Below are 11,923 nucleotides of genomic sequence, written 5' to 3'. Positions count from 1 at the left end.
TTTGAACCTTCCCCTATATATATATATATATGGGATGGATCATGAGAAAACTAGTTTAAATGAGAAAACCAAAAAACTAACTAAAAAGCCTAAAAAAATACCAAAAAAAATATTTTTTTGCATTTTTTTATAAAAAAAATCGCTAGTTTTTATACATGGAAAAAAAATTTCAAAAAAATAAAAATAAAATAAAAAATTTCGTTGTATTACGCATGTGCACTATTACGGATACAGTGCACATGTGTAGTACACATATAATGCACATGTGTACAACAAAAAAAAATTGAAAATTTTTTTCCAGGCATAAAAACTAGCGATTTTTTTTATTAAAAATTGTAAAAAAAATTGGTATGTTTTTTAGCTTTTTTTTAGCTTTTTTTTAGCTTTTTTAGTTAGTTTTCTAGTTTTCTCATTTATATATAGTTTTCTCATGATCTTTTCCCTATACATATATATTCAATTCCCAGATGTATCATATTGGGGTGGATATAGGCAATGAAGGATTTGAACTAGGCCTTGTGTGAGGTTGTCAGTTCGATTCCCGAGCCCAACCGGGTTTTCGTCTCACCGTGTGTTACACCAGAGAGTTTTGCTCTTGTGGTGGCACAACGTCTGTCAAGTGGCAGCCGGCGGTATAGTTCCAGGAGGAATGCCCAAAAATGCCAAACTTTGAAGCCAGCGTGGACCTATAGTCTGGCCAAAGTGGGTTAATACGGGGCTCTCCGATTTGGAGAGTGTGGTAACCTTATACATGAAGTTCACCGTTAAAAAAATAAGTGAATAATTATATAAATTGTGTTATATACTTGTATATTAAATAATAATCAGTGTTTAATTTTTTTTATCAATTCATATTTTTTTTAAGTGGGGCGGTTGACAATTTTCAAGGGGTGCGGGCGAAAATTTCGTCGAAAATTTCCAAGGGGTGCGGTCGAAATTTCCGACGGAAAATAACACTAAAATTTTTTTCAAGGGGTGCACCCGCCCACCCATGCCTTAGGGTGAGTACACCCTTGCTCTAGGACCCCAAATTCTAAAGAAAAACATATTCTATGTAAGTGATTTTCGCTTTGAAATTGTTGACATTGAGGTTTATGATCTATAATTATGCATACACAGAGAGAGATGATATATGAATTATAGGATCCAAAGCAATTCTTTTTTCACGAATAAGACCCCAATTTTATTATCTAGATTTGGGCCTAAAATATTTTGAGATGGCCCTAAGCAACGCTAAACGTATACTATGTTCTCACCAAAGTATTTCCCTAAAGGAGGTGAAACCAAAACAATTGCAGCAGCCCGTGTTTGTTTCAAGTTCGATGTTGATGAGTTCTAATTCCAAGGAAACATCTTGAATATAATGTTCGACACGCTCTTTGGTGTTTATCAAAACATTGCAACCACGGTAGAATTGTGGAACACTCTTGAAGAAGGATATTTCACCTAATAGATTACTATCAATTCATATAAGATGACGGACTCACGTCCAATTATGGACCAGGTGTATAGTGTATGAGAATGGACATTTTCATGTTGGATCAGTTCTGTTTAGACATAATGGAAATCATGAAAACATACCTGATTGCATCAGCACAAGCCAGCAGAGAATCCAGATGGAGATGTAGCAACAGTGTTTGACATAGTTGTCAGTTTGGTCTGGTTCCTCCTTGGGGTGCAATCTAATGATGGTGGTATGAGAAACCGATAAAGGGTAATCGGCTGTAGAGAGGAAGTCGATTGATGTTATGTGAATTAGTTAGGTTATGTGTCTAACCCTAGAACCTCAACATAAGTCTCCTTATATATGCACCCAGGAGGAAACCCTAATTAGTTAATAATGGTAATAAGGCCCATCAACAATTACCAACTAATTATTTAATAGATTGTTATATATTTTGATCCATATAATGTAAATGATTATAATGGCCATATATAAATAAATATATTATTTATTTATTCCTACATTCTCCCACTTGGCCGAGTAATCATTTACTATGAGTGTTAGATAAGCCTGATCAGGAGTTAACACTCATTTTAGCCTTAAACAAGTACTATAGCAGAGAAATACAGCCGTTGAATCATTATGCGACTCAGGACCCCCATTAATCATACTATAGCCTTAATTTAAAACCTAATCGTTATGATCAAAATACGCATAAGCCCATTGTTTGATTTGTAACTTTATTTGTCTATATGCCATTATGTCGACTTGACATATTCTTAGAGACATACAAACTCAAACTGGTGAGGAAAATTAACTAATACTTAGTCATTCATAGTACGATATGCAATTGCGCACGGCCATTAATTAATACCCGTCTATGAGCTCTCTTAATAAGACTTATGGGTAATAGCCCTTCAGTTATAGGATCCTTAAGCATATCATGAATGTATTCGATACAAAACTTAGTTTCCTCAATTCGTTCATAAACGAATAATTAATTGTGTATCGAAATTTAATGCAGCACCTCTTGAACTATTACTGTTCAAGGAGTAATGGTAGCTGACTTTATCACACTAAGTCTTCAAAACATTATATGGAGTTAATAAACTTATGAGTCCACTGATAAATTTCTAACAACATTTAGTGACTATATTATGTCGTTATAACTTAGGTTGTTGATATCAGTGTATTATGACTCCTCCATGAGATAGATTTTGTCTGCTGACATAAAGATATACCCAAAATTACATTTTGTAATCTTTGAATATCACAAAGTTAGAGTAATAAACCGGTTTTAATTCTCACTTCTTCTTTAAAGTATAGTCTCTCGCTTCTTTTAAAGATATTGTAATACTCCATTAGATGCTTCACATTAATCTAGACATATCTAGTGTGTTGCAATGTGAGTAATATCTAAACGAGTATAGACTTAAACTTACATAAGGTTTCCAATTAATGAAGCATAAGGAAATAATTTCATTTGTCCTATTATCCTCTAAAGGAGAGCAGTATTTTGTTACATATGTAAGGACCCATTTAATGTTAAACTTATGGAACGAAACTAATGTCCCATTGGGTCTATCTCGGTACGTTATGATTTCTATTACATAAGAGACATCTCTGAGATCTATTATATCAAAGTTTGTGTTAACAATGCTTTGACTTATGTAACATATACTTGTCAAAAGAATATCATCTATATAGACAAGTTTATCTTAGTTGCTCCCACTCATTTTGAGGTAGGTTCATTAATCCACTTGATTCTTGATGAAAATAATTACGTTAGCTTTTCATCACATTATGATGTTTGCATTAACCCATACATGGATATTATTGGCTTGCAAATAAAGTGTTCTTTAACCTTCAGTTTGAAACTTTAGGTTGTTATCTAATGAACATGTAAATGTGTCAGCCATTTGTTAGGGAAAATTGTTTTTAATGTTCATCTAATGTAGCTTTAAACCATTATAAGCTACTAGAACAGTGATGATCCTCAAAGAAATCTTTGATAATTTATCTCTTCCTAAGTATAACCTTTGACAATCAATCATGCTTCTTAGTGTCTTAACGCTTATATCAGGATTTGGTTTAGTTATGAACACTCTTAGGTAATTCAATCAAATCCCAAACGTTACACGAACACATAAAATCAGTTTTACTAGAAAACTGTTTCATTCCATTCAGATGATTAATTTACGCTAATGGCTTGATATTAAGAGATAGGATCAGTAAACATTTCCAAAATCCATTTCAACTTCAGTTAGGGAGGTTACGTAATCATCAAAGTTAGTAGGTTTTTAAACCTAGATGACCTCCTGAGTTGATTATTGGGTTTTAAAAGTTTCAGCTTTATGGATTAGCTCTTGGTTAGGTTGCTATCATTTTCATTCTAAGTTTTGTAAGAGTTGGTGCAGTATGGTGTACAAGAGTGTAATCGGAGTTAAATTCGGAGTGAAATTTAATGACACTCTTCCCCCCGCCTCTTGTATTCCTTACAAATCATGATAAGGACTTTGACTGCTCCCACTAACCTTAGAAAACTTTAGGAACTCAGCATGCTTAGGGTCAATATTTAATGACCAACAAATTCTAATAGAGAAAACAAATTAATGACGTTAGTCGTTGTGATTTCTCTTGTTGAGGATTATGTTAGTTTAGGTAAGAAATCTAAGTGTGCCCACAATTAAGCAACAATGAAACTTTTGTAAGTGTAGCATTACATTTTAAGGAGACAAGTTTTGATGGAACAGTGTCGTGATGGAGCGGTGTCTTGTACAAGAGGTGTAAATTTAGGTAATGTAAAATTTTCACTCCCCCACCTCTTGCAACTATTGCAAGTTATTGTTAAGACACTTAATGCTCTCACTGATCTTTAATATCTCTAGAGTGCTGCAAGAGAAGTTTCAATGAGCTACGTGACGTGGGAACCTATCACATATACGTTAGACTTTATTTGATTTCTTTAATGTCCAGATATCATAAGAAACTTTAGGGACATATTTAATAGAAATCTTATTAAGTACATATATGAATAGAGTTTTTCTAAGACAGTGGGCCATATGTGACAGAATTTAGATACAAGTTGATAGTCTGTTAAATGATAAATGGATTATGTCTGAATATTCCATTTGGAATAAGTTCCACGAATGTCAATGAATGACTTATGATGGACCCATGCTGATTCCTTAAGCCAAGTCATATTTTAGGGCTTTAACGTCATGATTTAAAATCACTTAGAATGAGATTAAATGAAAAAATCATCCTCATTAACCATGTCATGATTTCTCATGAATTTTGGTTATAATGGATGAAATTTATAAGTCTCATTTTCCTTTTGTCAAATTCTCATTTACACGATGACAAAAGTTGTGAAAAAGTAAGGTATCATCTAGTTTCATCTTAGTAATGTTTCTATCCAGATATTTAGAACAAATAAGAGGAGAGTTTAAGATAAGTGTGACTTTATGTTGACTATGCAAACCTCACAATCCTCATAACATAGCCTAAGTAATGATACTGTATTCTGATTAATCTTCAGAATATGTAAGGTATCGAATAGCGTTGTTAGAAGACTGCTTATTATGGTTCTTATAGTCTTAACATTTAATTTTGTCACTAACTCTCACGTTAGTTATTTGTTGACTTCTGGTAAGGAAACTCTTAAAACTAGAGTCAACTAATCATGTGTTAATTGGAATATTAAAATTATCAGACTTAAATATCATTATTAAGTGACTATCTAGTTAATTTATCCAACTGTTCTTTAGAATAATGGATAGTCTCGTTGCTTATGTCTAGTCTAATGGCATAATTATGCAGTGAGATTTTCCCTTGAAGAACCTTAAAGTTGGAATTAGCACTTGTAATTTGTCTATGGACCTTAGAACAATCCTCTCTTAAGGTTTTAGTGGTTGTAAGGTGAATAACATCTTATTTTCCAGTTTCAAACATTTATTTCTTTGTACATATGTTGCTTATCAACACACTCGTTATACTCTGGTATTTTTGAGTGTTATAGTTGATTTATAAGGCATCAAATTGTACAAATGAAAATCTTAGTATGTAATGTACTGGAAAATGTACTTATTTCCATGCGTAAGCCCTTAATTTTATGGGTCATTATATTGTACATTGTTATGTATTCACATATACCACTTAGCTTTATAATTTATAATTTTAAATGAAGGCATGCATCTTAGGAGCTCTTGTGATTATTCCACAATTATAGATTAGTCTTAGAAAAGACTTAATCTGGAATAACTTTAGTGATAGCAGTTATGTTAGAGAGTTCTTGATTATCATAAGAGACATCATGTTCGATTTATCCTAATCATCATGCTCTACTTTTCTTCTGTAGTGCCTTATCAGAAAAGAGCAATACGATTATCGTGTCTTAAGAGATAATCAAGGATTTAATTTAAGAGCTAATTCTTATAGAGACTTTAAGCAAAACATATTAGATTTAGGAATTAGAGTGGATGAGATATAGATTTATTCAAGAAAATTATAGTGAGTAAAAAATTATGGGTACTAAGAATAAGGCAGACGAAATGATCATAAAAATTAATTAAGGATCATTAATATAAGGATCATTGTGTGAAGAGGTTGTGATATGTCTATTACTAACATAAAAATAATAGACTTATTTAAAATTCTACTTAAACGAAGACAAATCAGCTTTGGCCAGAAGTGTAATCATTTAAGCATGTGTGCAAAGTAATCGTGACAAATCAGCTTTGGCCAGAAATGAGACAATCACTTTAGTTATGCACTTGTCAAGCATGCTAAACATAAATGAATTAAATCAGCTTTGGCCAGAATTAAGACATTTCACGTTTGTAATGCATACTCAACATAGCTTTTATAATACTTGAACAATAAATAGATGCATCAAATCAGCTTTGGCCAGAAGTGATACATCAGAAGCTCATTCAAGTTAAGCCATTTTGGTTTTGTAAAACATTATTTGATCCTTATTAATTAACTAAGTATTTACAAAAACCAATTATTTAGTAGCAAACCACCTGTTAGCGCTGGGGTTGCAGAGGGGCAGCGTGCCCCCGCATGGGGTTCGGGGCGGAGCCCCGAGCTAAATCTTAGTTCACATTAAACAGCCTAAAATAATGAAGTTTCGAGTCAGATCTCGACTTAGTTATGAGGTCTCGAGTGAGATCTCGAGTCAAGTCTCGACTCAGCTTATAACATTATGAGGTCTCGACTCATTAATGGTCTCGAGTCGCAACCTCAGTGTCTCGAGTCGTAATCATGGTCTCGACTGCTGTGAATTATGAGATCTCGACTCCTTATGAGGTCTCGAGTCGCAACCATGGTCTCGAGTTGTGACCTTTATGGTCTCGAGTCGCAACCTTATGGTCTTGAGTTATGACCTTATGGTCTCGAGTCGAGACCTTTGTCTCGAGTCGAGACTGATGCGTGTCAGTGTATATATTTTTTTAGATGTATATTTAAGCCCTTTTTACACTTTTAGCCAAGTTTTAAATTTATAAAACACGATATTCACTAACACTAAACACACATATGGGCAAGTGCACCCATCGTGGACGTAGTATAGTGTTGGTAAGATACCGAGGTCGTCCAAGGACACAAGAGCTTTTAATACCGGTTTATCCTCAACGTCTAATCAAATCAAAAAGTGAGAAAAATGTTTTAAACTAAGAAAAATAAAAACTAACTAAATGCTGAAAAATAAAATAAAATAAAAACAGATAGACAAGATGAATCACTTGGATCCGACACGTGTATTAGTATAACCTTTGATTATTTTCGCACTTTTGCACTTGTTTAAGAGATTATCTTAGTTATTGTAGTAGGCCCCTCTTTTGAAGGCGATGTTACCCTCAACCCAGTAGTTTGAGTCAGCAAGGATACAATCCTAAAGGGTCGGATTATTGAAAGATAATGAATTAAGTTATTAATGCAAATTGTGGTAGGCCCCGCTTTCGGCGGTGACGTTACCCTCGGCTAAGTAGTCTGAGTCAGCAGGGATACAGTCCTAAATAGCCGGGTTATAGTATTAATAGTAGTTAACCTATGAGGGGGTCAAAGAGTTTGGGTCCCCGCCATCCAATACCTATGGGCATTGAAGGAGATCCTACTAAATTTGACCCAGGTCCCAAGCAGGACCTCTAAACGCTGAACAAGGGCAAGACCCTTACCAAACCGTTCCCTTAACCCCCGACCAGGTAGCCAACATACCTCCATATAGACCGTGGAGATATGAATGGTGAAAATCTTTTATTTTATATAGACAGTAAAATAATGCCAAGACACCATGGACAAACGATAAGGAAAGATCACCTTCAACATAAGCAACTAGTTATTAAAGTCATTAATACAAAACCAAATAAAAAGTGCAAAAGATTGAAAATAAAAAGTATTATACTAAACACTTGTCTTCACCAAGTGATGTAAGAGACTTAGGCAAACATGGCCTTTGATTGTCAAGAACTCTTACGATCAATCTTGGATCCCGAGACGACTCACACACTCTACGATGGACAATGGATGATGGTGGTGGATGATGGTGTTATGGTGGTGGTGGGTGGTGGATGAAGTGTGAGAGAGGTGGTGTGCCAAGGGATGAGTTGAAATGAAACCAAGCACTCCTATTTATAGGCTGAACAGAAGGCTGGGCACGGCCCCGTGTCCGCTGGACACGCCCCCGTGCCCGTCTGACACTCTCTCTCCTCATTAATTGTAATTCGCAATTACAATTAATGCGTCTGCTGTACTTTCACCACGCCCCCGTGCCCGCTGGACACGGCCCCGTGGTGGGCAATGGAAGCTTCTATAAGTTTGTCTTTTATGCTGCTTCTTGGGCACGGCCCCGTGCTGGCTGAGCACGGGGCGTGTTCAGACTTCTGCTTTCTCTTCTTTGCTCTGGAGGATGCTGTTGAGGGTCCGGGCAGTCTACTTTTATTCCTTTTCTTGTATTTATGCTAGAATTAGTTGTCTTTTTGCTTCTTTTGTGAATTTGAGCTCATTTCATCCTGAAAATATAAAAGGAAGACAAAAACACTCTTTTTCCAACATTAGTACTTAAAAAGGGTTAGTTTTATGCCTTAATTGATGTGATTTATATGTTGCATTTTACACACATCAAATACCCCCACACTTGAACTTTTGCTTGTCCTCAAGCAAAACTCTTTAAATGTGGCTTACACTCCCAAATGGAATAGGTAGAAGAGAAAGTTTTTGGCTTGTCATAGAGTGTCGGGAATCCAAGATCTTTGTAAGTTTTATTTTTATTTATTTACAATCCTATTCGTTATGATTTATTTAGAACGTTTCACAGGATAAATTACTTATTCGGGCATAGCATGCCTTATTAAAATTCCATTTATATACAAGTTCACATACCTCACGGGAGATCACTCAACACTCGGCCGAAGGTGTATTTTTTTTTTTTAGTGAATCACTCGAGAACGGCATGGAACTTACGCCTTCCATAGGCTTGCCAAGCAATCAATCCTCCTCCTTTTTAACTTTTTACCTTTGTAAATATCAAGAGGACTTTTTGGGTGAAGGGTTAGGCTTGGGTTAAAGGTGGGTGGTTGGGTTAGTGGTTAGCAAAAGGGCGAAAATCGTAAAAAGCGTCGGTTTTCGTGACACACCTTGTTTTTAGTGACTCTTTATTTTGAAGTATTTCTCCAAACAAGATTTTATATAGCTTTTGTTTGTTTTTGACTTCATCATATATATTTTTTTTATAAGTCACATAAAATAGCGAGCTTACGAAAAACCGAGCTTGTTACTAAAATAAAGGGTGAAAAATAAAAAAGGGTTTTTGGTGGGTAAAAAGGGTTTTAGGGTAATGAAATGAAAGGTTTAGGCTCAAAGGGGCTAACTAGGGGGATTTTGGGTAGGTGGTAAAAAAATGAAAAATAATGGTGTAGAAAGAAAAATATGGTTAGTCCTAATGCCTCCATCACTTACTTACTTGGGTTTAAGTTGGTAAGGACCGGGAATGTATCGTCGTGGCAAGTTCTAGAGTTGTAAGAACCAAGCGGCTATTCACACAAGAAACGAAAAATGAGCATTTAGTCTAAAGATGTATATTTGTATGCTCAATAAAGGCTCAAAACTCACTTTTGTGGGAATGGGTTTTTAATGCGATCAAGTATATATAATCGAATTTTTAACTAGACTTGTTATGCCGTTTCGTAATTTTCTTATGTTGGTTCTTTGTTATCACGACGCTATCGGTTGTAAATTTGTAAAAATATAACCTTTTTAGAACTTGTTATTCCCAAATTAAACCAAGACAAGTAAAAAAAACGAAAAGTTTTTGAAAAAAATTTGGGGTGTTTAGCGGTTCCAATAGAGTTTTGTGTAAGGCTTGTAATTAGGATTTGCAAAATTCAAGGTTTTAGCATCCCCCCCACACTTAAATTACACATTGTCCTCAATGTGTCCCAAAAATAAGATTTTCGGTTGATTAGAATGTGTAAAAGTGGGTTAAAAAGCAAAGATTTATGTTACTGGCATCCTGGACACGGCCCCGTGGTAACCGGGCACGGCCCCGTGGTAAGGTGCCAGTAACAGAAATTAAAGAAATAAGACAGAAGCCTGGACACGGGGGGCGTGTCCGCTGAACACGGCCCGTGTCCAATTACCTAAACTGGGCGTTTTTCTGCAGGTGGCTCAGCACGGGGCCGTGTTGGTTGGGCACGGCCCGTGTTGAGCCTTCTGTGATGGAGATTTGTGTCGGGTTGCTCTGTTCTTTGTGCATGGGGCCATTTTTCTCGTTCCCTTTTTCATCCATTCCCACCATGAGTGTGTTTTATTTCTGCAAATTAAAACTAAAAGATTAAACTAAACTAAGGATAGTTCCACGGAATGCCTCCGTGGTGCGCCACGTTTATAAGGGTCCTTGGCTAGACCCAGTGCGAGGTTATATGTTTTCTGAGTGGGATGCCTGGCGTCCCATGTTACACCGTCGGAGAGCAGCATCCAAGCTCGAATCAATAACCTTCATGTAATTGACCGGGTCGTCGTCCTCTATTCTCTTCCCAACTCCGAACTTCACTTCGTCATCCCCATACCTCAAGGTGAGTGTCCCGTCATTCATATCTACCACTGCTTGGGCGGTGGCAAGGAAGGGTCTCCCTAGTATGAGGGGGACCTCGGTGTCTTCCTCCATATCGAGTATGACAAAGTCAGCTGGATAAACGAATCTGCTTACCTTTACCAAGACATTCTCGATGACACCTTGTGGGAATTTGACGGATCGATCAGCGAGTTGTATGCTCATTTTTGTAGGGCTCGTGGTTCCTAAGCCGAGTCTTTTGAACATTGATGAGGGCATGAGGTTAATGCTAGCCCCAAGGTCGGCTAAGGCATTACGAACGGGCGATTCCCCTATTGAGCAGGGAATCGTGAAGCTTCCGGGATCGATTTTCTTTTGGGGAAGTTTATTGAGTACGAGGGCAGAGCATTCTTCGCCTAAATTGACTAATTGCAAACTTTCAATTTTCTTTTTATGTGTAAGGAAGTCCCTCATGAATTTAGAGTACTTAGGCATTTGGGTCAGGACCTCGATAAAAGGAATATTGACATGCAATTGTTTTAACAGACTTTCGAACTTTGCGAATTGCTCATTGGTCATTTGACGAATTAACCTACCGGGGTATGGAATTCGAGGAGCCTTGGTAGGCTCTGGTGACGGAGGGGAGTTCTTTTCCTGTAGAGGTGTGGGTACTGTTTCTTCCGTTGGCGGTGCCACTTCTGCAGGCCCTACGGTGCGGTTCCGTAGTGTGATGAGGTGGACTTGTGCTTTTGGGTTCGTTTCGGTATTGCTAGGTAATGCGCCTTGCGGTCTCTCGGCAAAATTTTGAGCTATTTAATTTAATTGTTTTTCTATGTTTTGAATACTAGCTTGTTGATTTCTAAAATTTGATTCTAATTGTAGAAATCTTTCCGAGTTTTTCTTATCAGTGTCGGAGACGAGGCGAGATAAGTATCTTCGAGCCTTTCTCGTCCACTTTGTTGTTGAGTGAAATTTTGTGACTCATTTCTTGGTTGTTGAAAGTTTGTTAGTTGGGTTTGTTGGTTACTACTATTGCCGGGTTCCCTCCAACCAAGGTTTGGGTGGTTTCGCCATCCTTGGTTGTAAGTTCCCGTTGGGGGACCCGACGGCCTAGGTCTATTATCAATGTAGTTTACCATTTCTTGTTGATCGTCTGTTTCTTTCATGCAACTCCAATTTTCATGTGACCCACCACACCCTTCACAAGCCATAACCGAGACTGTTTTTGTCATTTCCAATTTTTTTATCTTTGAAGAAAGGGCCTCGATTTGGGCTTGTAAAGAAGTGCTTTCATCGACCTTATGGGCGCCCGGGGCGATAGACTTATTTCCCCGGGGGGTGTGCCATTGAAAATTGGTTTGAGCAATTTCCTCAATTTGATTATATATTTCGTGTGGGCGTCGATTACCTAAAAGTCCCCCGGAGCT

This window comes from Helianthus annuus, chromosome 4 (genome assembly GCF_002127325.2).
Source record: "Helianthus annuus cultivar XRQ/B chromosome 4, HanXRQr2.0-SUNRISE, whole genome shotgun sequence".
Taxonomy (NCBI): Eukaryota; Viridiplantae; Streptophyta; class Magnoliopsida; order Asterales; family Asteraceae; genus Helianthus; species Helianthus annuus.
Note: the sequence above shows the minus strand (reverse complement) of the source record.